The sequence below is a fragment of the Ptychodera flava genome, unplaced genomic scaffold (assembly GCF_041260155.1).
Source record: "Ptychodera flava strain L36383 unplaced genomic scaffold, AS_Pfla_20210202 Scaffold_32__1_contigs__length_2955704_pilon, whole genome shotgun sequence".
Classification (NCBI taxonomy): Eukaryota; Metazoa; Hemichordata; class Enteropneusta; family Ptychoderidae; genus Ptychodera; species Ptychodera flava.
The window spans coordinates 2951076-2957075 of record NW_027248354.1 but is presented as its reverse complement, the minus strand read 5'-3'; the positions used below and the strand labels follow the sequence as shown (position 1 = coordinate 2957075).

The 6000-nt window shown below is 37.8% G+C and overlaps 1 long non-coding RNA gene across 1 annotated transcript; it reads left to right on the top strand.

The window, feature by feature from the left end:
* Positions 1-23: 23 nt before the first annotated feature.
* LOC139127438 (uncharacterized) lies at positions 24-4334 on the top strand. Its single transcript, XR_011551005.1, has 4 exons — positions 24-166; positions 658-685; positions 1375-1463; positions 2661-4334. It is a non-coding gene; the product is annotated as an uncharacterized lncRNA (long non-coding RNA).
* Positions 4335-6000: the final 1666 nt, after the last annotated feature.

Sequence of the window (6000 nt, the reverse complement as noted above, 5' to 3'; positions counted from 1 at the left end):
AAATAACAAAATTTAATTGACAGCTCCTGGCTCAAGGAATGGTTTATAGACACTGGTATCATCTACGCCATCATCATTGGCGTCATCGTCTTAATATTGATAATTATCCTGATAGTTTGCTGCTGTACACGTCGTTCAGACAAAGAGAAAGAGATGTCTGTCTCAGGTTAGTACTGGTGGATCAAACAAGGGTGAGAGAGAGAGAGAGAGAGAGAGAGAGAGAGAGAGAGAGAGAGAGAGAGAGGGGTGCAAATACTGACAGGCAGAGACAGAGACAGACAGACAAAAATACAAAAAGACAGATAGAGTTACTGACAGACAGACAGACAGACATACAGGACAGACAGACGGACGGACGAACAAACAAACAGAGACAAATTGACTGACAGACAAACAGAAACGCCGGGACAGAAACGGATTAATAACGGCGGTGCTTGTGACGATGGCAATTATGATGAAATTGTAATTGCTGGTTCTGGTGGGGATAAAGCAGCGTTTCGTGAAACACTTTACAGCAAATGTAATGTACGCCCCGACCGTTAAAGTAAACACTCACTGCACACGGTTCAAATTTATACGTGGCCATATTGCTAGAGCGGCGCTCACAGCGGGAACCACCAAAACTCTACACCGAGAACTATTTATTTTCTATTTCAGATCTTGCAGCATTGAAACGTCCACCAGCGTAAGTTTTATAATGTAACGTCTACATTGTTATTTCACCTCCAAACATCTTGAACATTGACATGTAAACCCTCTGTGCAGGGTAAAATAATTCTTGATAGGGAACTTTGAAACAAACAAATATTGGATTAAGCTGTTCATCTACAACAGGCGAGCGGGTCTTTTCAGTGTCCAATCAACGAAATTAGATGCATCTCGATAAAGCCTAAGTATAACGTCGGACCTTCGCGACTGTTCACAACAATTTACTGCCGCGACAGTTGAAAACAGACACTGGTAAACCAAGGTTAAGGTAGTATGCGCCCGAAGTGAAAGACTTATTAGCTTTTGCTCAAAATCTCCTCAGGTAATATTTCAACACTCTCTTTCAAAATCACGAATAAAAATCGGGCATCACAGTGCAAATTTAGTACTAGAGCAACAAATTACCCAAAATTTACCGATATTTGGCATTCACAATGGACCGCCTTCACTATGTTAAATCTTTGGAGAACATAGAATGATTTGGAGAAAAAATAGAATAGATTCTGATTTTCGAACAATCTAAGACGGTTAAAAGTTTTCTTACACCAAGAACTTTAAAATGAACCCCCACAAGTGGTATATCAGGAAAAAAATTGGAAAAATTGAGAGTTTGTACTTCTACCATAAGCGATGATTGACTTTAACACATGCTAATGTGTGTTTCAGGGACGTGACGTCAAAGGAAGGGACTGAGAATCTCGGCATGGTTCGAACCGCTCCAGACGGTACGGTGAATAGAAAAGGTAGCAGGAATGGTAAGTAAAAATCCATTTAAAGGCTTTATTGCCAAGACAGATTTTCACAGCAGCAGGTTTCATTTTGTTGTATTGTCTTATTAGAATTACTCAGTTTAGACCGAGTGGTCGTCTGTCTTGCCAAATTTAAGTTGCTTAATTGTTTTCTTTCATTTCCCCTTTTTTTGCTAGAGTCCTCTAGGCAAGCTGAAAATTGCACTTCAAATTTGTAGCACGTAATTCAGACTTCAAAAATTCCTACCCCATGCTTTAAAAAAAAAAACCGGTTTGGCATCCAGTTTTGCCATCGCTTTCACGAGCTTGTCTCTTTAACAGAAACACCTTCCCTACCGCCTGTTTGAGAATTATAGTTCACGCGACGTCATTTCGCGTAACACGTCCCGTACGCCATCTATATGTGTATTTTAGGACACTACGAAAAATGGCTCGTTACTGTTCAAGAATAACATACTAATACATGGAGTACTGATAAATTTAAAATTTCGAGACCAAAAAAAGCAAATAAAGAGAATACAGCAGTAGTCATGGGGGAAAAATGTATAAAACCAATATACCAAGTGCACCGTTTCCACTCCAACGCTTTAAAAATTGAGATATTTATTGGACTAAGTAACGCATGTAATTGGATTCGAGTTGGAAAGTAATATCATCGGCAGGGACGCGTTGAACCTGATGGAACGCAAGGGATCTCCATTACAACTTAACACAAAGTAATTTGTTCATAACGCAGACAGTGCAGTAATGTGGTTAATAATAGTGTAAAGGCCTGCTGGGAAAATTGTCATAACATGTCGGATAAATTCTTGAGTATTGAATTCAATCTTGACGGTCATGTCGTCACGTTAGCGCACAGTACAAGAGTTTGCTATCAACCTCATCCAATCTACATCTACAATTGAACCCTGCAAGCGTAATATTACTGAGTTATTAACCCCTTGTGTCTCGAGTCACATTCTATTATCACCGCTTAATATCACATTTTAAAATGCACAGGCAAAGAAACTCTTCAAACTAGCTGACAAAAAATTTGCAGTGTTTTGCGGGAGAAAAATTCCAATCATTATTCAGAAGTACACGCATATTATAGCTCTCAGAACGCCCCCTACTCTGTGATCAAATTAAAAATACATCATTACTTTCACTAGCATAAGGCCTGGACTGTATCCAACGATTTTTATCAATTTCATTTCTCCTTAGAAACCAGCCTGACGACTTTCAGACCACAGACAAGAGAAGACATCGACCGAGCAGAGAGAATGAGGAAACTATCAGATGACGTTTAGTGAAAGCTAAAATACCCTTTCAATCCTAGTGACTCAAGGTTGATATACTCGCGGCGGAGTGTCGGTAGTCAGAGGTATAATTTATTCGACCACCAACTGTTAATCAAGGGTCTGATTTCGTCTATCTATTTAGGGGAGCTAAATCGTGTGATTAGATTAATTTATAAATAGCTGGTTTACTCAGAGCCCGTTTGCTTGCATAGCCTGAGGAAGTCATGCGGGTATTCGCCGACATGGGAGATGAAAATGTAGATCAGAAATTGTAGAATGACTTCAACATTAATTGATGTAAATAGCCATTGTGACTAACGTGTAGCAAAGTAATAGAAATGGCATTTGTATTAAAATGTTTCTTTCCAAGAGCGGAAGTATGAACAGGCCGACTACGTCAAAATAATTCAATTCAAAGATCTACTTGCTGTAAATTTTGATGTGTTCTGTGGTATTTTTCCTGGCTGTATGTCTGTTTTCTTTTTCTCCCAAAGCAATGCGGACATTTATAGCTTTTTATTTTTATCAAATGAATGCTGCCTGTATATGTGTATTGTATATTTGAAGACAGCTAAATTTTTCTCAAGGGCTAGAATCATTTAATCAACAATAACACTGCGTATTTTGTTAATCCCTATGTTGGTGTTCCGGGCATATGTATAAGGGAGAAGGAAATCATATCTTTCCTGGTTTTGGGAAAGAAAATCCTTGACAAACGTCACTAAAAGTTGCAGCTAGTACCTCTGTGATATTTCTCTTAACGCTTAACGACACACTCACTGATTTACGAATGGACGCAGTATTTTCACACCGTATTTAACATACCTAATATGCTGTTGTTCACCGATTTTAATCTCAGATAATTGCATTAAGTCCATTTAATGTGGCATTGTTCTAATTATGTTAAATTGCTTCAATTTTATTGGAATGAAAATCATTTCAAATTCATATCAAAGGTGAATAATTGGCAATAAAATAACTCTTTTCATGTATTTTTACAATTTAAATATAAAAATCAGGAATACACTTTGTTCCGCGTATTAGAGCGACGGTAAAATTATCTGCTAGCTCTTGTTATGTCTGTCACCTTCATAATATGAATTAGGCAAATATTATGGACTTCGTATTGTCGTTCAAAAAAGCTAAACTTTTTTTCACAAAATCTCCTGATTGACGAAACAATGTCTATGGCCTAAAGTCGGCAGACGCGAATTACACAGATTTCCATTTTTTTATGGGTCATTCTTTAATTTGTTTGTACTTCCAAAGGCATGGGTATAGTTATTAAATAAAGTGATATTTATTGTAAAATTAGCATAATTGATTAGATTACTAATTGATCAGTTGAGTTTTTAACTGTTGTACAATTAATTATGACTGTTTTTGTAATAAATTAATTGTGACAAAAGTTGTATCTTCAGTTGTGGGCAACGGTGATAGCTTTTGTTTGGTTTATCACGTTTTATTAACTTGCCTCCGCTTTGAACACATAATGCTGTAAGACTTTCACTTCGCATTGTTATTTTATACGATGAAACTAGCCTAAAGAGAAACTATTTTGACAAAATGAGGTCATGATTAAAATACAGATTTTGCGATAACCGTTATCATAGAGGGTCGGCTACATTTTAAAAATGGCAACTGGTTAGAGCAAATCTAAAACGACATTGTTGGTTTTGTAGATATGACATGATAAGCTCAAGTGTTCTCTGGAAGTTCAACAACAAAAATATATACCTTTGTACATTTTCCTCACATTTCATGTAGTCACTGTCACCAATTTCATGCAAATGACATTTCCAACCCGACCAATCACAATGTCTGAGAAAAAAATCTAAAAACATTCTTCCTCGGTAATAATAGCGATGATGCTGATGACGTGAACTTCAAGACTTGCTGTTGGCACATGAACTTTTCTTCACATGCGCGTTTTTATCATACCAACCGTTCAGGCACAGCGGCGTATCAAAACTTGACACATTGATAAATATAGAATTTCATTTCGCGAAATGAATTCTACTGGACTTTGCGTGTTTTTCATTCTTGGCGAATCCAGGGCAGCATTGGGTGGGTCCCTGAACAAACAGGTCCACCGAAATGTTATACTGTGGAATATGGTTTCAGATATTTTCTGCAACCGATTGAACTCTCCTTGAACGACTTGCAATCCGAGTCTGTCTCGTAGTCCGAGCTTAATATCAAGTATTGCGCCACCTACGGTCTGCAATAGATGATGCAGCACTATCGATGTGGTGAAATATTTATGTAAGATTGCGTTTATTTTAACTTATTCTGGTTGTCTTCGTGTATTTACAGTCTACATTTAAGGATCATCAATATTGATAACCTGCGGTACTTTTGAGGCAAATCGGTATACAGCAATACAGTGACAAGCGGTAGAGTACCGTCAGAAGATTATGAGTTTGACTTGAACTTGGTGTTATACCTTGAGCAAGGTATTAAACTTAAACAACTCCTTCTAATCATTACATGAATAACTGACTCAGTAATTTTATAGACATCGAATGGACAGCAGCATCGCTTGATTACCAAATATCGGGATCACAGGGAACAAGCCATATGATAAATGGACCAGAATTTGCAAATATCTGCCAATAGAGAGTACGCATCATGTGATTAAAATGACTTTGAAGTAAAATATCTGAAAACTTACGATTGAACTTTAAATTGACAAGAATGGAAACAACGACCTTACGTATGAAGTTGCAGAATGCACCAAGGCTCATTTTCTGAGGCTGAAAGCCCCTCTCAATATCATGAGTAGAGTGAAATTGGTATCCCGTTGTAAATTGCCGCAGTGCCTGGCCTTCGCGACGTTGTCAATCATATTTGGCTCATAGGGTCCCTCGGACGTTAACCTAAACTCAACAATTAACCGTCCTTGTGACTTTGGTGGCGAAATAATTCGATGTTATGCGAAGTTCATTGACCGGATATTTTGTCCACATTCACAAAAGAGGGGTCAGCAGCTTTCCCCCTCCTCCAATAGAAATTGTGAAAGGGACATCGTCTTCAAACGAATTAACAAGACGTTGCGCAGTTCCATCAAAACTTTTCTTTTTTTCTTTTTCACTTTTTAATTGAAGCAAAACTTTCACCATACAAAACCTTTGAGATAATGCGCGGCCTCAGTCTGATTAAACGAGGAATTGAAGTCACGCTGAAGCATACCAATGTGAGGGAATTCGCATTCATACCTGAAATACAATAACCTTCTGACGGCGCTGAGCTAGTTTTGATCA